This window comes from Grampus griseus (assembly GCF_964374135.1).
Source record: "Grampus griseus genome assembly, chromosome: 7".
In the NCBI taxonomy this organism is placed as follows: Eukaryota; Metazoa; Chordata; class Mammalia; order Artiodactyla; family Delphinidae; genus Grampus; species Grampus griseus.
Genome location: NC_139001.1, coordinates 64,546,593 through 64,568,233, shown reverse-complemented (window position 1 = coordinate 64,568,233; position 21,641 = coordinate 64,546,593). Strand labels below are relative to the sequence as shown.

Sequence of the window (21,641 nt, the reverse complement as noted above, 5' to 3'; positions counted from 1 at the left end):
TTTTTCTCTCTCACATCTAGCTGTCCAAATGTTATTGCTGCTCCTTGGAGGAGTTTTCCCATGCCTCTCTCCCAGCTCTCCACCCAGCTAATAACCACTCATTCTTCAGATCTCAACTGAGACTTTATGTCTTTGACGAAACCTGCTTTAACTCCCCTGTGTGGATCACAGCATCCCCTGTGCTTGCCCCGTTCTTAACACAATCTAATGTAGTTGTCACTGGCTGTAGGAAATGTATTAATGTTTGTCTTGCCAACACCTAGTGAACACAGATATACAATAAGGACTCAAAAATATTTATTCAATGACTGCTGTTTTAAAAAATCATGATATAAAACCCCACAAATACAAAAAAAAACAAACAAAGCAAGTATGTGGCTCACTAAATTATTATAAAGTAAACATATTGTAACCACTGTCAAGGTCAAGAAATACGACATTGCTAGTCATTCCAGAAGCTCTTTCCTCCCTGGGCCCCACCCAAACACAACCTCTCTTGCGTGTGAGTAAATGGTATCCTTTGTAGTAATTGTTTCCTTGCATTTTTATAGTTTTATTTATCCAAATGTGCTTTCCGAGATTCTATACTCTAGTTTTGTCCGTTTTTAAAACTCTGATATGTCTTTCACGTCTTTTTAATCTATAGACTTTCCATCCATTCCTTTCATTTCTTACAATCTATTTGTGAAGGACCCAGGATATTTGACTGGTAGAGTTTTCCACAGTCTGGAATTGCTGATTGCACACTCACAGTGCAGTTCACATGCTCCTTTATCCTTTGTATTTTCAACAGACTGTCAGCTGAATCTAGGTTCTAGTTTAAACTAAGATTAGATTCCTTTTGAAAGAACATAGGGAGTCTGCTTTTCCCATTTTGTGATCATAGCAGGTATTGAAGCTTAATACCTATATCCATTAATTGATGTTTGCAAAATGCTGATACTCTAATTTTGTTCTTCCTTTTTCATGATGAGAATACTTTTATGGAAGATGCTTCCCCTCATTTGCTATTTGGTTACACAGGGGTACAACTGATAAAGGAAAGGCAGAATAAGTACATAATTCTTTCCCTTTATTTACCAGTTTTGTGAATGTATCAGTTATTTATTTAACAATTTAATGTAATGGTTTCTTACCACCTAGAGATAACCACTTTTAAAATATTTTAATGTCTTTATAAACTCACAGAGTTACACATATTCGACTGGTTTCAATCAGATGCAATTATCATCATTACTGAAACTCCAGTTATCCTATCCCTGGCCAGTGGAAGCCACTTCAAGTTGTATCCTGAATCCTTTTGACAGGACCTTAGTAATCTGTGATAACTTCCTCATTATCTGATAGGACTAGATGTCCCATGTTCCTCTTGTGCATTTACTGTTCCATTTACTGGAACCAGTTATTTCTCCAAGCCTTGATTTCCTTTAGTGAGAAATGATATTTCAAGACTACAATCTTGATGCTCTTTCTACTGGGTTGATCACTATTTCTAAGCTTTTTTAATGTTAAGAGCTAGTAAATATTTATGTATAAAGAAAAAATATATCATGAATTCATAGTGATATTTCCAAATTGAATTCAAAATTGCATTCCTTTTGCTTAACCTCTTCTCTGTTACATCTGTACCTCCTTTCTTCCACTTCAGGGCTTCCAGTTCTCAAAGGAAAAGGAGATAACAGAATTAGACTCTCCCATATTCATTTGGACAACAAGTTTTGGAATCACAAAACTATCAGCACCACTGATTTGATTATCAAAGCATTAAAAAATTGCATTTGCCCCTCTGATCACCCACACCCCATTTTTTAAAATTGTCCTACTATGTCTTTGGTGTCATAGTATGTAGCCAATGCATGTCATATTATCTCCCTCTTTGCCCTCATCTCATCTCAGTTTATAGATAACAATTTATTTAATGCTTGTGAACTGTCCTTATGTTGACATTTCCATAGTCATTCTGGTTATTCAAGCTTATTTTCAAGTAGAGTCCTCTGAAAAGGCTCATAGAAACTTTATTCCTTGAGTTCTTACATATTGATAACAATTTGTGATCATTACAATGGAAGGTAAGTTTTGCAGAAAGTAAAATTTTTGGCTTACATTTTCTTTCATTGAGTATCTTATATGCATTATTTCTTTTTTTTTCTGGCATGAAGTGTTGGAAAGGTCTGATAATAATCTAATTTTCTTGCCCTTATAAGTAATACGGTCTTTTCTTCTTTTTAGATACACAAAGGATTTTTTTCTTAAACCTAGTCATTTTATTAGAATACTTCGTGGTATTGGTCATTCTGGATCAATAGTGTCAGTTATTTAGTGTGCTCTTTCAATATGTAGTTTCATACTTTTTTATATTGGGAAAGTTCCTTAAATTATAGCTTTTTAATATTTAACTTGTTTCATTATTTTCTTCTTCAGGAGCTCCTATTATCTCTCAAATCCTTATCTCCTTTTTCATTTATGATTATAAATTTTCAGCTTTTGATTTTCCTGTTTTTCTTAAGACACTTTCTATGGATTTGCTCTTGTATATCTTTTAATTTAGTTTTAATTGCTGACATACTTGATTTTTTTCCTTTTACTTCTATTTTCTTCCTGGTATCTGATACCTTGTTTCTGACTTTTTCTAATTACAATTCATGCTGTTCTTTCAGGTTTTTTATCATTTTCTTAATGTCTTTTAGCTCATTTTGAAATATTAGGTTAAATTTTTGATGTTTTGAGAACACATTTTTCTAGCATGTTTTCATTGTCTGCAATGATATTATAACGCTCTTTATTCTTTCATTTCTTATAATAACTTCATATACTATTTGGCCTTGATACTTTCCTGTTGCTCATTTTTATATGGAATTAGTTTATACAAATCTTGGAAGGAAGCAAAATTCAGGATGGTTTTCCCACCTTCACAGAACTGCCTCTCCTAGTTTTCATATACTGTTCAAAAAAGTATGGTGGCTTGACTTCTTGGATTTCCTGCCTTGGATCCTCTCCCCCATGTTGATTGGGACCTTCTTTTCATTTCTGTCATCATTGTCCAACTCAATTTTGATTCCACTCCCATAATTTTTTTTCTCAGGGTAGAGTCTTGTTCTAAGAGGGGATCTCAGTGGGTCAGTTTTGAGTTTGATTTCACTAGCCTCTTCAGTCTTTCCTACCACAGGGCCTTTGCACTCACTGGCTATTGAAACGGGCAAAACCCCTCCCAATTTCAGCTGCTGCTCTCTGATTGGCATGTGACACTTTCCAGGAAATATTGATTGCCTATTTTGTGGTCTCATATTGTCAAGTCCATTAGACACCTTCATTTCTCCCTCTACTGTCACCCATACAGATGTAACTATTATGCTAGTCTTGTAGCTATTGTTGGTTTGTCCTTGCCTCCTTGTATTTTGAGGTTGGTGAGGATACCTTGTCACTTAGTTCTGTTGTAATTTTATCCATGGGTTTTAAGTTTTGCTTTCTGTTTTTATGTGGAGGTTCAGAAATATTCAAAAAATGCTGCTGCTGCCTTTGACTAAATTTGATTTTAATTTTAACAGGCATTCTATTTGTTAATCTCTCCAAAGAGACAAGATAAAAAATTGCATAGGCAAGCTTTCCAATTCATTCAAAATCCAGTTAACAAGGAAGCTCAAATAGTTGATTTTTGCATGTATGCTATTCAGGATTTATTGAAAACTGAAACCCCTCACACAATTCACTGAGTTAGCAAAGACTTAGTCCTATCATTTTACACCATCTATAACTACATATGCATTACACTAGAATACCTATTATACCAATACCTGACATACAGCATGAAATTCTAAATACTCCGAGACAAGTATCATGTAGGGCATTAGTGATGACTATTATCTAACAGGAATGTTCAATTAATAAGCACATTCCTATTGCCATTAAGTTAATTGTGCTGAATCTCTGACTCATTCTTGAAATAATCAATTCCCTAATTCCTTATGAATTTGCAGTGTATATTTAGAATGTTAAAATTTTTTTTTCTTTTTGGCAGTTTGGGAAATTATGCATCGCTTCATGGACAAATATATTGTAAACCTCACTTTAAACAACTTTTCAAATCTAAAGGAAATTATGATGAAGGTTTTGGACACAAACAGCATAAAGATCGATGGAATTGCAAAAATCAAAGCAGCTCAGTTGACTTTACTCCCAATGAAGAACCAAATATGTGTAAAAACAATGCAGAAAATACCCCCATGCTTGGAGAGCTTAATAAACATTTAGATGCTGGTAACAGTGAAGGGCAAAGGGATGACTTGAGAAAATGTGGGGAGAGGGGAAAATTAAAAATCATTTGGCCCCCTTCCAGGGAGATGCCTAAGAAAACCTTCCCCCTTGAGGAGGAGCTCAAAATGAGTAAACCTAAATGGCCACCGGAAATGACAACCTCTACATCTGCTGAATTTAAAAGTGAGTCGCAGATAGAACACATGAAAACTGTGGAAAATAAAGGACAAGAACAAGATAACATTCCTTTCCTGCAACAGTGTCTGCAGCCCATCCACATGTGTCAGAAAGTGGATGTTACAGGAATCAAAGAAATGGAAATGTATGAAGCAAGAAAAGATGAGAAGAAGGAGGGGAATAAGAATGTGCAAGATAAGCTGAATGAGCCCAAAGATACAAAGAATAAGAGGAAAAGTGAAATGGATCTTCATGACAACAGTAATGTGGTTGTGCAGAGTGCTGAGAAGGAGAAAAATGAAAAAACTAATGAACCTGATGGTACAGAAGTTTCACAGGTTACTAACACTGATGATGAGGTGGTGCCAGAAAGTCGTAAAGAGAATTTGAATAAGAATAATAATAACAATTATGTAGCAGCGTCATATCTGAATAATTGCAGGCAGAAGACATCTATTTTAGAATTTCCTAATCTATTGCCACTGTCAAGTGAAGCGCACTACACTGCAAATGAATATCAAACTGAAAACTTAGAAAATGCTTCTAGAATCTCAGAGTTACTTGGTGTATTTGAATCTGAAAAGACTTACTCGGGGAATGTACTGGCTATGGCTCTTGATAAACAGACTGACAGAGCTACTGCTGGCAGTCCTATGCAGTCTGTCCCCAAGTCAGGCCTCAATGACAGGATCATAGTAAAGGGGAAAAGGTCAATGCCCTCTTCTGATACAAATATCTTAAATATCAAAGGAAACCACTCAAATAACAAAAACCTACAGTTCTTCTTGTCTAACACTGTGAAAATTGCTGCTTTTTCCACGAAGAATGAGAACATTTTTAAGAGTAATTTAATAGATTCTGTAGATCATATTAAAAATATGCCATGTTTATATCTAAGAGAATTGGAGAAGGACATCAGACATTGGCATGGTGAAACAATAGGAGCAGCACGTATTAATGGAAACACAAGTTTTGATGCTTCAAGCAGTGAATTTACAGCTGAGCCTCCATTTCCCACAGTGGAGGTCCAGTTTGAACAACTCACGGTGGAAGAGCAAATTAAAAGGAACAGGTGCTACAGTGACACTGAGTGAAACATCTCTGGCCACTTGCAGTCTGCACTCAGGCATCGAGAAATATCAATGCCCTGAAATAGGACTTTGGGGATTCTGATAACCTTTTGTTGAACTTGTAAACGTTCAGAAATCTCATGTCTATCACAATGGAATATTCCTTGTATTACACTATACGTTGTTTTTCATAATTGGTTTGAATCTGAATGGAACGAAGAGATGAAACAACATGGCTCTGTTTTCCTGTCAAACGGCACTTAAGTATATTGCTCTGTTTTTCAACATGCCAGATAACATCACTGGTGACATTCTATACTGCTGACATTTATCACTGTTTTTAAACTTCCTCTATAATTTCTGCTGAAATAAAGTTAAACCACCTAGGGTGCAAACCAAAACACTTGTGTTTCTTTTTTCCATACATATTGTCATTCTAAGTATGTATGTTTTCCATGATTTAGGAAGTATTTGTCTTGGGCCAAATATTTAATACCCACGCACGCACACACACACACACACACACATGCTCCTGGAAAAATTAAATACTAAACCAAAGCCACAGTATTGTTAGAAAATATAAAATATTCTTTCTCCTTTTTGCTCTTTCTGTAAAGATACAAACGGTACTGTGGTTCTTTAATTAATTACCTACATTAAACTATCATGGAACATGTCTATAAACATGTAATGAAAAATATCAGTTTTCTTCAAATTAATGTGGAGTCCATACTCAGAAATCAAATGAACTGGAAAGGTTTTAGAAGTTACTTAAATGAATTATGCCAATTGCATTTTTAATTGCTTACTATATGCAATTGATAAACATACAAGCGATATCACTACATTTTGTCAGATTTTTTTCTTATCCTAATTAATGGATATTAATTTTTTCTGTTAGGAAAACAGAAGATTTGGCTTCTGAATTTTCTGCTGAATTTGCCTTTCCTCAAATACATTTGATGATTCTAAGAAGAAAACTAACATGAATATAAATGAGCTGCTTCCTGGTGATATAGAATGTACGTATCTGAAACAGGCCTTATCCCATATTTTCCTACATAAGCACAGACTGTTGCCTGTCCAAACCAAAATGCAGTGTTGAAACGTCGCTCTTTTTAGAAATTATAATGATTCTCTCTTGTTAGTATGTTCTCAACAGATACCTGAGACATTATTAGTTTGCTAGGGCTACCATACAAAGTACCACATAGTGGATGGCTTAAACAAGAGAAATTTACTCTCATAGTTCTAGAGGTTGGATGTTCAAGACCAAGGTGTCAGCAGGATTGGTTTCTCCTAAGGCGTCTCTCCTTGACTTACAGATGGCTGCCCTCTCACTCTGTCCTCATATGGCCTCTCCTCTGTGCAGGTGCACTGCTGATGTCTCTTCCTCTTTCTGTAAAGACACTAGTCCTATTGGGTTAGGGCCCCTCTCCGAGCACCTCATTTAACCTTAATTACCTCTATAACAGCCCTACCTCTAAATACAGTCACATTGGGGGATAGGGCTTCAACATATACCTTTTGTGGGGACATTTTTACTCAATTTAATTGAATACTGTGAGAGTCTGCCAAGAAAATAGTAAGCTGTGGGGCTACAGTAGCAAAATTATTGTTTAAATTGAATTAGTGCACTTTTGCACTGCTCTTCATATATTCTTAAAGACACAGCATTATACCTACAATCATATTGCTGAAATTACACAAATGTTTCCATAGAGAAAAAATAATTTATGAATGATCATGACATAGTATCTTAAGATATAGTTTCTTAATGTCAGCTGTGCTTTTACAAAAGTGCCTTTCTTTATAAAAATTCTACCTTGGGACTCTGCCCACTTAATCTTTGTAGCCCAGTCCACTGTTCAGTTATGTTAAAACTTGGGATTAAAATAAGCTAAGGTACATATCAGGGAAAACAATAGAAAAATATGAACTGTTCTTCTGTTTACCCTTCATTCAATCAACAACATATTGTTTTAAAATCTTCTTTATCAGAAATATCTTAATTATTGACTTCATCACCTTCCTTAGATGACATGTAAGACTTTTTAAAAATTCAGATATACGTAGAAGTCCAAATATTGTTTTATTTAGTAATGAGTATTGTTTCACTCTATGACAAAATCTTTCAGCTAAATAAATAGCAGGCTTTAGGAACTAAAGTACAGATAAACACACAAATCCAAAATACAGCAAGTTTTCTTATTGTTGCAGACAGGGTATCAGTTTGCTGGGGCTGCCATAGCTGAGTACTACAGACTGAATAGCTTAAACAGCCAGAAATTTATTTTCACACAATTCTGGAGGCTGAAGTCCAAGATCAAGTTGGCAAGTTGGTTTCTTCCGATGCCTCTCTACTTGGCTTACAAATGGTCATCTTCTTTCTGTCATGGTCTTTCTTTTGTATGGGTCTGTGTCCAGATTTCTTCCTCTTATAATGACACCAGTTATATTGGATTAGGGCCTACCTTAATGACCTCATTTTACATTAATTATCACTTCAAAGACCCAACCTCCAAATGTAGTCACTTTTCCAGATACTGGGCGTTAGGACTTCAACATATTAATTTTAGGGGGACACAGTTCAGTCCATAACAGCAGTAATCCCCTTTCACCTTGAGTCTTTTTAAACTACATCTATTAATATTATGAAACAACTTCCCCAATAATTTTTCACTTGGGATTTATATCACAGAACTATGTCATATATAGATTTATGCTATAAAAATTAATATTTCCAGGAAAATAATTCTCTTTCAAAGGAATCAAAATGGGCTCATGATAGACCAAGTGCTTTACCAGAGGAGGCTGTATGATGGCAGAGCTTAGCATGTAAGGGGTTTTGCATTATTTTTTCAAGACTGGACCTTCCAATGAATCTTATAAAAATGTCCTGTTACCCAGAAAACTGTGCTGAATTATCTTTTTCAGCTTCCACACAATCAACCCTTGTGAGAGATTTGGAACTCTAGGCAGCACATTCTTTGGTTTAGGACAATGGTTTTCCCACAGTGCAATAATACTGCAGAATGCACACCTACTACCCAGTCCCTAATATGCAACCAACATGTGCAGCTGCCATATTTTTCCCCAGACTAACAATACTCTATAAACATCTCTAGAGTAATTTCTAAAGGCACATTAATTTTTTAAGGAACTGGAAGATAGAAAAATAATACTTTCTCTGCTATGTTTTAGTAACTGGCTACTAATTACTATCCAACTGAGGAGGAGAAAAGTTTTCCCATTGCTAAGAAAATGAACTTATAGAAAGACAATCACAGATGTTGCAGTGAAAGAGAAGTGCAATACATTTTCTCCTCTCTGGAAATGCTATTGAGAACCAAGGGTGATTTCCATATCTAATGTAAAAGTTTAAAAATCTGCAGGTATTAACAGTAATATAAAATCTTACTTTAGAAAAATTGAATTTACATGGAGTTCAGAAATAGGCAATGAACGTAATACTCAGATTCAAAATAAGAGCCATGAGAGCATATGAGAGGTACTGAAGAATTTGGAGTCTCAGTCCCATGGAAATTCTCTCTAATAGAAGACAAGAAATATTTTTGGATAAATATGATCTAAAAGTAATTTAATCTCAGATTTGATGGAGTCTTTTGGAAAGGCTAATTTAAGCTACCTAACAAGGTTCATTTACCATGGATATTTCCCCCCTAAAATATTATGAGAAATTTTAAAACTTTAGGTATTTGTATGCAAATGAAGTGATAGAGGGAAAGTAATAGCTGTAGATTGTCTACAATAGGATCATTATCTTTTAATATAGTATCTCTTTGTAGAAAGTAAACTGATGGATAGAAAGCCTGACAACTATAGACTGTGGTGCCCTAGTCAACAGCCATTCCACAAATATGGAACCCTTGGTATGTGTTAGCACAGTGATTTTTCTTTTTAAGAATAAATCATGGTACCTTCCATATAAGCTCTCAGACTGGAATAAAAAACATTAAAAAAAACCATTAATTACAGCTGATGCTTATGGATATAGAGGGAACCAACCCAGGAAAACGTATAACCACGAAGAGTTCTCTTAAACTGAAAGACTTCAAAGTAGTAGTAAATAAACAGGTGGGAAATTTGGGGATTTGGAAGCTAAACTGTCTTCATTTTGCCATAATCATAATTTACTTTGATGTAATTATGTGGTTGTGGATTCTACTATGCACAGCCAAGATTCCCCTGCAGGAATGAAGGATTTACTTCCCCAGATGCTGGAAGTACTGCCCACAGAAACCTCTTCTCTTTCAGACCCCTGCCAGGATTGGTCTAGCAAAAGAGAGCCACTTCCCTCAACATGGACTGTATTCAGTAATAATCAATGAAAGGACAACCCGGCACAAATCTGAAGGGTCACTCCAATGTCAATCTCCCTGTAAGTTTGGCTGAGGTCTCTACTGAGCCTACAACACAGCTCAACTTCTCCTTCTGCCCAATCTGCCTTCTTCCCCATCCCTTCCCTGCCCTTGGAACCAAGAGCACACCCTGATAAAACATCCCCAACATTAATCTCTGTCTCAGAATCAATGTCTTTGAGAACACAACCTGGACCAGCTGATGCTAGGAGTGGCCCAAGAAAGCAGACTCTGGCATGATATTTTGGAGCTAAAATATTTGCTGCCTGACACTGGGCACAAGATGGCAGTGCAATTGTTAAAAATCCCAGCATTGTTGAACTAGAATGGCTATACTGATTGAAGCAAATCCCTAGCTGGTACCATATGTCAGATATTTCAGATGTGTAGGAGAAATAGCAATTACTGCAATGAAAATGGAACTGAGTGGCCATTGTTAAGCCCTGTCACTCTGTGGGGAAAAATTAACAGAACACTGAAAGTAGTAATCAACAATAAAAGGCTAAATGTGGTTTAATTGTAAGAGTAGCTGAGCCCCATGGAAGGTTAAAGTTTTTGCCAAGGTCAGGGACTTGTTTGGAAAAGAATGGGATCCAGAACATGGATGGAGATAAGTTGGCTGATGCAACCAAAACTGTTGAAACCCCAGATTCCTCTGAACGACCTGAGCCTATGGAAGTGGCCCATTCCCCCCTATTATAGGTTAACACTTAAACTCTTACTCAAAGATGATGCGGGTGCCTCTCCCCAATCAACTGGGTGCTTCTGCTGGTCTTGGCTGACCTCACTCAAGTAACAGCAAGTCTTCTGGGAGCTGTATTCTAGGTTGTGCTTAGCTGGGACAGCTCTGTAGTAGGTGATTCATCCTTCTCCTGTGACCTGAGCATGTGATTCTGAGCATGCCCTTCTCATGGTGATGGCAGAAGTAAAAGAGAAGAAGGAGAAACACTGGCACACCATTTACTTCTGCCTCATTCTAATGGCCGAAGCAAGTCTTATATTCAGAGTCAGAGTGAGAGCACTGCAAGCCTCTAGTTGTATAGTGTTTACTTACAGCAAGAGGGGAGAGAGTGTGTGCAAGATCCAGCCCCTTACAATGTGTTGGTCCCCCATGGCTGGTGGATCCACTCCATAGCCAACATGGGCAGTGTCAACTCACTTCATGCTACAGTAGAAGGACCCTGACCCTTGCCCCATGGAGTCTGAAATACAGGAAGCTGAGGGTGTTCCCAAGAGCCATTGACACACCAAAGCTAAGCAATTCCAACAAAAGTTTGCATGTACCCTGATACGGAGGGAACAGGCTTGTAGGTACAGGCTGTGCTCTGAGCATTGCGTGCAGTGTGATTTGTGACCTTTCCAGCATGTCCTTTAGGAGCGCAGGGTTCTTTGGGGTAAAAAAGAGGAGGTGTCCTGCTGCACTTGGACCCATCCCACACATGATTTCTGATGAATGAAGATTTAAAAGTTTCATAGAGACAATAATTGGTAACGACAACTACAGTATCCACCCTCTCATTTGCCACATGTTTTGTAAGATGGTGGCACATGTTTATTTATTAATTCTCATGGTGTTCCTTTCATCTCCATTAACTCTTTCTTTTAGGAGCAGGACAAACTGGTTAATGGATATTTCTGGTAAACAAACCTTTCTATATTTCCTATATAGAAATTTCCTCAAACAAATTAGTTAAAAAGCCAATTCCAAAATAATTCGTTATTTCCTGAACTCTATCTAACCTAAAATATTTCTCGTTTGATAAAAGTTTCAGGGATTTTGTAACTGAGATGATACATAAAACACAATTAAGCTGGCAATGTCTAAGAACAAATAATGGAAAAAAAAAATTATTAAACGCCATACCCCAGTTCTTTTTAAAGTCTTAAAAAAATCTTAATCCCTGAATTTCATACTGTAAGTGTACATGTTTGTATGTGTGAATGTGAGTGTATGTGTTTAGTAGCTAATATCCAAATTATTAAAAATAATATCAATATCAGCACTTTTCAATGCTGTTCAGCCTGTTTTTAGCAAGCCAACACATTTAATCTTACTGTTGTCAAAATCAGCAACACTGAATACGTACTTGTTATAAGTTAATAACAACATTATTTGAATATTTATTATCAAATGGATAACATTTATGTTACCAACTGTAATATTCAGGTTATGCATTTTACTCTCTTTTTTGTTAACACTTTCATTGGTTTGTTGTTGACAACGTAGATATAGTACTTGTAAGCAAATGCACGTCCATTAACGTAATTCTTGTAACCATATTATAGCTACTCAAAACATTATACTAATCTCTTTTATTTCCTCATCTATATGATTCCTAGCATTTTTACCCATGCCCAAGGCTTCAATTATCTCTTTAATATCGGTAACTCCCAAATTTATGTCACCTTCCCTGAGCTCTCCTCTGAACACTAGAATCACATAGACAACTGCCTGTTTGACAGTTTCTCTTGGATGTTTCAATGGCACCTTAAATCCAGCATGTCCAAATCAGAGCATCACCCACTCCCTACCTCCAGCCTCAAACTTGGGTCTCTTCCTCTATTTCCTATCTCAGACTCCATTAGCCATCCAGTTGCTAAAAAACTAGGACTCATATTTTATACTCTTACTTTTTCATCCTTTCACAATTAAAATCTTTCACCATATCCAATTGATTTTTACTGCTTAAATAACTCTCTTATCTTTTCTTCCTAGCACAAATCACGTTTGTAGTTTTATGTGTTTTTAATAAATTATTTGTTGAGTGCAGTTAGCACTCAACCCCATCCCTCCCATACTGACTGAAAGCTTTATAAAGACAGGACTGGGTCTGATTTTACTCTCCACATTTCCTCAAGTCCCAGCAAAAAGTTTGGCATATGGTAGGCATTTAATTAATTTTGAAAAAATTGAAAGAGCCAATCACTATTTAAATCTAAAACTTGAGCCACTGTACACACTGTATTAGAATTACATATGGAAATGGGTAAGGATATCTACTGGAATGGTTTTTGCATTATACACAAAGTTTCAACCACAGACCATGTTGATAATATTTAAAAGCAATACTGCCAAGAGAACTGCAGTTGTACTCCCAGACTGCCAATCTAAATGTCAATGGCACCATTGGGCATTTTTCTAGACCAATGGCTGAATGGGTAGACTTCATTATTACAAATAGTGCTAGACAGATTTTTACAGGAAAACATGTTTATTTTCTTAAAGACTGACAAAATTAATCCAGTACCTAAGGATAGACAAATTCATTCATACAAATATACTCATACATATATGTGAAATCTGTATTAATATACATTACAATAGCTTTAAAGTGTATATTTTCCCATGTATTAGTAGTTACCTTTTTCTGTACAATAACTTGTATAGAACATATTGGTTGGATAGTTAAAGGCTGGAATGATGATAAGTCTTTGATTTGGAGGTCACATTTCAAAAAGTATACCCACATATAAATAAAATGATGTTAAATATGGAATTTTAAAGGAACTTATTTAAAGTATAAGAATTCATATGGTAATACGTCTATTATTTTTATTAGCTATGGAAGTTTATGTGGTTCTCTTGTAATTTATAAAGCATGTCAATATGATTTATCTCAGTCTTCACAAAAACCCTATACTGTATGTAAATCTTTACTTCACCTGACATATAAAGAAACTGGGGCTCAGAGAGGATACATATTTATCCCAAGATAACCCAGTAAATTAGAAATGAAAGAGATCTTAGAATTCCTAGTTTATATTTGAGGAAAACAAGATTTAGAGCTTTTGAGTTGCCCAAGATCACGTATTTAATACTGTGACACAAAGACATGAAAAAGTTATTATTTGAAGTCCCATACCCTTTCCTCCATCCAAACAGTCTCTGTGAAAGGTTTGTTGTGATTTTGCTACCAAGAATTTAAATTTCATTTTCTGACTTTATTTTTTGCTCCTGCATTTATCATTGTATATAATTGTGATATATATATATATATGTGTATGTGTGTATATATCACTTATGCGTACATGTACATCTATGTGTGCATATACATGTGTATGCACACACACTAATGTTCTAATGTTCTAGCACTACATGAAACATCTATTGCTCAATCAAGGTCCGACACATGATTTGGCTGAAAAAACAATTTATTAGTTTTTACATAAACACATAATTTCAATATGTTTAGAAATTTAGTGTGTTGATGATTTTAATGAACTTAGATAACCTATGGAGTCCATTGTTTTTGGAAGATTTTAACAAGAATTGAAAAGAAAAAAAAAGCTCTGGATTAACCATTATGTTTTTTTCTTTTTTTATTTAACATCTTTATTGCGGTATAATTGCTTTACAATGGTGTGTTAGTTTGTGCTTTATAACAAAGTGAATCAGTTATACATATACATATGTTCCCATACCTCTTCCCTCTTGCGTCTCCCTCCCTCCCACCCTCCCTATCCCACCCCTCCAGGCGGTCACAAAGCACGGAGCTGATATCCCTGTGCTATGCGGCTGCTTCCCACTAGCTATCTACCTTACGTCTGGTAGTGTATATATGTCCATGCCTCTCTCTCGCTTTGTCACAGCTCACCCTTCCCCCTCCCCATATCCTCAAGTCCGTTCTCCAGTAGGTCTGTGTCTTTATTCCTGTCTTACCCCTAGGTTCTTCATGACATTTTTTCCCTTAAATTCCATATATATGTGTTAGCATACGGTATTTGTCTTTCTCTTTCTGACTTACTTCACTCTGTATGACAGACTCTAGATCTATCCACCTCATTACAAATAGCTGAATTTCGTTTCCTTTTATGGTTGAGTAATATTCCATTGTATATATGTGCCACATCTTTATCCATTCATCCGATGATGGGCACTTAGGTTGTCTCCATCTCCGGGCTATCGTAAATAGAGCTGCAATGAACATTTTGGTACATGACTCTTTTTGAATTATGGTTTTCTCAGGATATATGCCCAGTAGTGGGATTGCTGGGTCATATGGTAGTTCTATTTGTAGTTTGTTAAGGAACCTCCATACTGTTCTCCATAGTGGCTGAACCAATTCACATTCCCACCAGCAGTGCAAGAGTGTTCCCTTTTCTCCACACCCTCTCCAGCATTTATTGTTTCTAGATTTTTTGATGATGGCCATTCTGACTAGTGTGAGATGATATCTCATTGTAGTTTTGATTTGCATTTCTCTAATGATTAATGATGTTGAGCATTCTTTCATGTGTTTGTTGGCAGTCTGTGTATCTTCTTTGGAGAAATGTCTGTTTAGGTCTTCTGCCCATTTTTAGATTGGGTTGTTTGTTTTTTTGTTATTGAGCTGCATGAGCTGCTTGTAAATTTTGGGGATTAATCTTTTGTCAGTTGCTTCATTTGCAAATATTTTCTCCCATTCTGAGGGTTGTCTTTTGGTCTTGTTTATGGTTTCCTTTGCTGTGCAAATGCTTTGAAGTTTCATTAGGTCCCATTTGTTTCTTTTTGTTTTTATTTCCATTTCTCTAGGGGGTGGGTCAAAAAGGATCTTGCTGTGATTTATGTCATAGAGTGTTCCGCCTATGTTTTCCTCTAAGAGTTTGATAGTTTCTGGCCTTACTTTTAGGTCTTTAATCCATTTTGAGCTTATTTTTGTGTATGGTGTTAGGGATTGCTCTAATCTCATACTTTTACATGTACCTGTCCAGTTTTCCCAGCACCACTTATTGAAGAGGCTGTCCTTTCTCCACTATACATTCCTGCGGATTAACCATTATTTAACCAGAAATTACAGATAGGCAGGGAACTAATTGCCCTTTATTAGAGAAAACTGCTATGCATGTCCACACAAAAATAATATAAATTAGTAGCAGGTAGCATTCATCTTTTGCTGTGTTGCAAGCTCACAGGAAGGACAGCACTGTGGTTCCTGATCTCATTTACTCCTCATAAGTGTTCCATGGGTATGACATGAGATAAAGTTTCATTATTCCTGGTGAAGGGCCTGTCGATTAGGGAGGTTAAGTTTCTTGACTGAGTTTAACCAAGTTATCCAGCTTGTGAGTGCTGAAGCACAGGCTGAAATTAGACCTAACTGACTAAAAAGTCCATTAACTATGGCTTTTCCACCTCCATCTGGCCTCTCAACCCTTCATTGTGTGTGTAAAAATATATACATGAAATGATCACATATATAAATATGAACACAAGTATGCACCAGTAATGTGCCTATAACTATATAAATTTATATATTACAAAGAATATACACATGTACAATGTATATGCACATCACATTCTGTGTGTGTTTCTATGTGCATTTGTGCGTCTGTATACACACATACACACACGTATATTATTACATGACTACAACCAGGTACTTAGGCCTGTACATTCCAAAGACACATTTATAATGCAAAGTAGAGAAAAAAAATAAGATTACTTATCGAAAATGTCATCAACCTCGGAATGGAAGTGAAGGAAATATATCAATCCTCCCGCCTACCTTAAAGGCAAGCAGCAGGCAGAACTGCTCTTTTTAAATCGATGAAATTAACAAAAGCAATTGAATGTGGCAGAGAGGAGATATCAGGTAGGAATCAGCACATGTGGGACCTGAAGACTGTGAATAACTTAGAGAAAGACATCAACGCCTCTGCTGCTAGTAATTACCTCACTCTCCGTGTGACTGTAAAACATGGCAGCATTTGTCCCTGTGCCTGGAAATGTCAGGACATGAAATGTTCAGCCTTGGTTATGTGAAACAGGACAAGAACTATTTGCCCTAAATACCAAACCTTTTAAGTTTCAAAGTTCTGAAATATTTAAGCTAGAAATACTTCCAACACTGGAAGATGTGTAAATGGCTACGTTATAAAGAAGAAAGGAAGAGCACCTGCCTATTTTTTAATTCATAAGAAAGTTATTAAATCACTAGCATTTCAAAGAGCCCACTTTCAATTACCCACGAAGAGACTGTCTACAGAAAATGTTCAGTTCCAGGCTTGGCGTCTCCAACCTACCCAGACCACTAGCTCCCTTCCACCTTCACTTGTGTCCTCGGGGAATAAGAACGAACTTCAGTATCAGTAGAAGTAGAACATAGTGGCCGCGTTTACAGAGTAATTTCCTCTGATATTTTTATTCCAAGGCAGAAGGAAGGGAATTGTGAGCATAAATGACATAGCCTGGATTTCTGCTGCTTCCGCTTTAAATGGCAATCTTCTACAAGAGCCCGCTAAAGACATTCCCCGTGGTCTTCCTTTTCGTCTCTCTCCTGCCCTCTGGGTAGGCAGCCACTTATTCCCACACCACCGCCTTTTCCAGCCTTTTTCATTAGCTGTGGCATCCTGCCTCTGTCCCCCTTAATGCCAGCACACGATGAGTGCTCAGTTAATTCTTGATAGATGAACGAATGAATAAATGGACCAATGAATGGCATAGGTTCCCGTGGACAGCGAATGGTAGCACGTTGCAGAAGCACCTTCAGATCTTTGTCTCCAAATATAGCTGATAATAGAGAGTAAGGAGAGCACGAAGAAGGAAAGGAGGGAAGAAACTTATGGGGATGCCTATATTTTGCCAAAGTAAATAGATCTTTCAAAATAAAGATCTATTAATATCCATTTGATACTTAAAATATAGGGCATATATTTAAGTATCATGCTTTTATAATTGAGGTAGCTGATTGAGGTTCATTTAGTTTTAATAACATACTTCTGAGATAAGGTATTATTATCTCTATGTAAAGAACTTAAGTCTTGAAGAAGTTAAACTACTTTCCCAAGGCCACCCATCTAGAAAGTGGCAGATCACAATAAATTATGAGAGACCATGGGAACACTGGCCAAAAATTAGTATGCTTAAACCTAATCTGGAAGATCTGAGAAGTAGAGGTATGTGGGAAATAGTAAGAGAGAAAATTATCCAGGGAAACAGCTTAGAAGGATGTTTTTGTTTTTTGTTTTTATTGATGCTCTTCATTTAAACGTGAGTGATAATGAGCAGATGAAGGAAAAGCAAAGGGTTTAGCAGTATAACTGGGGTTCGTTCCATCCGTGAAAACAGACTGGTTCAGATTCTAGGACTGAAACCCCAGAAGCCAAGAGGCAGTTAGCGGAATATATCGGTTACCAACAGTAACTCCAGGTGTAACAGACAGACCCTGAAATCTCAGTGGTTTAAGATTGGTTTAATCCTTGCTCGTATCACAAGCCACTTTGAGTTGGCGAGGAAGAAACTCTGCTCCAAAAAGGCCGTCAGGAACTCAGTCTTCCCACGTTGTGGCTCTATGCTCCTCTGAGGCCCTGGAGTGTCCTGAGTTGGCAGACAGAGAGGTAAAGGGGAGCGAGGCTCACCAGTGGTTTTTGCCTGCATTTCATTGTCCAGAACTCAATGATATAGCCACACCTACCTAAGGGAGCCTGGGAAATGTAGGAAACTTTGGGCCCAGGAAGAAAATAAAAACATGCATATATCTGAACCTTTGCCGTAATGAAATAAAATGAAGTCCAGACTTTCAGACACCCAACCGCATCGATTTTTCAGTACCTTTGTACTAAGTATTACTCTTTAATATTTGTACCTGTATGCTACGAGGATATGTGAGTTTCCTATTGCTGCTATAACAGATAACTGCAAACTTAGTGACTTCAAACAACACAAACTTATAATCTTTTCTTTCTGGAGGTCAGAAGTCCCCAGATCAAGATATCAACAGGATCGTGTTCCTTCCAGTGGCTCTAGGGGAAAATCAGTTTCCTATCCTTTTCCAGCTTCTGGAGCCCTCCTGCAATTCTTGGCTCATGTATGCCAGCATAGTAGCAATCCAGGAGAAGCACACCATTGCAATACCTTTAACTTCATCTCACTTGCAAAGTCCCTTTAGCCATGTAAATAATGTATTCAAAGGGTCGGAGGATGAAGATGTGTATGTCTTTGTGGGAATATTATTCTGTCTAACATAGATAGTTGCCGGGGACCAGCCCCAGCTGGACAGGATTCACCCAAAGGGGAGGACGGAGTCGGCGTGGACAGAGCACAAGACACCTCAGAGGATGCAAGGCTCTGACAAATTTATTTTCAAGATTCCAAAAGCTTTTATACTATAAAGTGATCTCATTTTCAAATTCAACATCCTCATTCCCATGCCAAAAACTCCCCCACATAGGCCACAAAACAAAGGTGGTTTACATCAGCAAATTAATCAAAACAAATTAGGTAATTTTCCCATCGCCCAGAGTCTCTTTCATCTTCTGTGGTTAGGTACATCTTGGTCACATCTACGTCAGGAACACAGTCTGCGGTTTTCTCATTCTTCTCAGAAGATTAAGGTGTTCTTGTACCTGTACATTCTGCTTGATCAAGCCATAAACTTAAACATATAATTCTATTAGTGATTAACAATATTCAAACAACATTTCTTCTACAAATTTCCCAACCCTACCATAATAATCAAAACAATACACATTATTTTTATGCTTCTAAAAAACTATGGGAGCGGGCATTGTACCATAAACTCATTGATTAAACTCACTGTTGCATAAAAACTCGCCACCATACCCAGGTATTTTCCAACATGTTTATAACTCTACTGGGAGGCCATGACTCTCACAATTAAAATCAAAAACTACTGCAAAAATATTCCCACCATTGTATTTCCCCAACAAATATAATCATTAAAGGAGTCGAAGTAGCTACAATTCTTCTCTTGGTTTTTACCCTAACTTGGGGTTTTTCTTAAACCCCTGCATTAAAACTATACATTTTTCCCAACACCAATAACAATCCTACAAAAATCATCTTAGGCAAAGGCAGGGGAAAACAAGGGGAACCACACAGAGGAAAGCTTTGCTTCCACACAAAAAAGCTGTGGTTCACGGAGGAAATGGGAAACAAAGTCCTGCTGCGGCGGGAGAGCAGCTGCTATTGGCCAGGTCTCTTGTCTGCTACCTGGGTTCCCATCTGAGCTGGGCGTGGGAATCGAAGCAGCCATGGGGACAGGAGACCTCCCTCAAAACAGGTGAGGGTTCAGGCCCCTGCAAAGTTGGGGGGGTGAGGGTCTGTGCCCCACCTCTGTTGGCCCCCAAGTTCTCTCCTGATGGCCCCTCTGCGACTGTGCCTGTCTTAGGTTGTTCCTTCCCTGAGGAATCTTACCCGTCTCTGGCTAACCAGCCATCCTCCGGGGCCAAGCAGGGAGATGTGAGGTGTGTGAGTGGGCGAGGTGCAGCGCCCCCAGAGAAGGTCAGTTCTCTGTCACCTTGGTAGCCTATGCCCCCGTGGCCTCCACGCCCAGCACCTGCCCTGGGATTCCCTCGCCAACTGGCGGGGCCCCGGCTCTGGTCACATGTCTTCGGGAACCCAGGTTTCTCCTCCAGGGAGAGCCCAGCTTACAGCACTGGGCAAGAGAGACCGATTGCACGGCACCAGCTACCAGGAGGCCTCAACCTCAGTGTGGGCAGGAAAGCCCAGGCACCAGCCTTGGGCAAGGAGATTGTGAAAAGAGAGCGCCTCTTGGCAAAAGGGCAAGAGGGGCCGTTGCAGGACAGAGGAAGGAAGAACTTCCATCAGCAGGAAGTCCCAGGGAGGGAGAGCTTTCTCTGCCCAGGGATACCAGGCTCTTGGCTCAAAGCAACTCCATGTATGGGGCATGATATAAAGATATGCCCCCTAGCCACGGTAAAAAAGGGAGCTGCTCTTCATGGAACAACAGGGTAGGGGGAATGTAAAAAACCCTGTGTTCAGGAAGCTTTGCAACCGAGAGCTTTGCTTTTCCAATTTTATGTCTGACAGCATCAGCTTTGCAGAGGAGAACTTTGCCTCTCCATATTTGTGCCTGATAGCATCAACTTTGCTTGACACTACGGGTCTCGTCTGTGCTGTAACTCAAAGGCACTTCCTATACGGCTCCCAGCAGATAGTCAAAAGAATATAAAAATTAGGCAAATATCTGAATTTCATTCCATTATTAACGTATGAGAGTCTATTTTCCATTTAAAAACAATCCCTTATATTAACAGTTTCATGCTCTTTAAAGCATTTCATATTCATAATCATACTTGAGCCTTAAAATAGTCCTGTGAAAGAGATAGGGGAGATATTATATCCATTTTATAGATAAGTTTATACATGTGTTCATAAGAGTTTAGTGGCTTGCCCCAAGGTACGCAGCTAGTGAATTCCAGATTTAAAATACAATACCATGTCTTCTAATTATAAATCTTTCTCTCCACTGCTCTATAACTTTTCCTTGTGAGTAAAAAAACAAAGAAAAATTCCTGGATTCACCAGACATTTCACAGCAGAAAGAAACAAACGAAAGGACAATTGAGATGTTGATCCATCATTATCATCTTTCCTAAATACATTCATCATTTTGAATGACAGTGAAGAAGTCGAACACATTTCTACCCCTTTCAAATTTTGGATTTAAGACTGAAGCACAAAGTGGTCTAGAGGCACAGGACATAGAAACCGTACAGATTTAGTCCACTGCTTGTCTCTCTCTTCCAGGTCTAAGGACACGAAGTAAAGGGTAGCATGCACAAATGCCCATGGAGCCAAGCAGGACTTCTAAATATGACAAGCACATTGGGTACAGAAAGCGAGCTCAGTCATGAACAGTAACTATCACTCACCTCCCATGGCAGGGACAAAGGGGAGCAGTAGGGCCTGTGGCAAACTGGGGTCAGCTTGAAGTCATTCATTATTTCTTGGCCTGAGTGAATGAACGTTACTGTGGGCATTAAGCTTCTCATAAAGGCATATGAGATCACGTTTTTT

General features: G+C 37.8%; 1 protein-coding gene across 1 annotated transcript in view; it reads left to right on the top strand.

Moving 5' to 3' along the window:
- The window catches only part of XIRP2 (xin actin binding repeat containing 2), a 66,802-nt gene extending 62,650 nt beyond the window's left edge, over nucleotides 1-4,152 (top strand). The window contains exon 9 of the mRNA XM_082659035.1: nucleotides 4,016-4,152. The gene's annotated coding sequence lies outside the window, so the exon portion shown is untranslated. The remainder of the gene's footprint in view (nucleotides 1-4,015) is intronic.
- The last annotated feature ends 17,489 nt before the right edge of the window (nucleotides 4,153-21,641 follow it).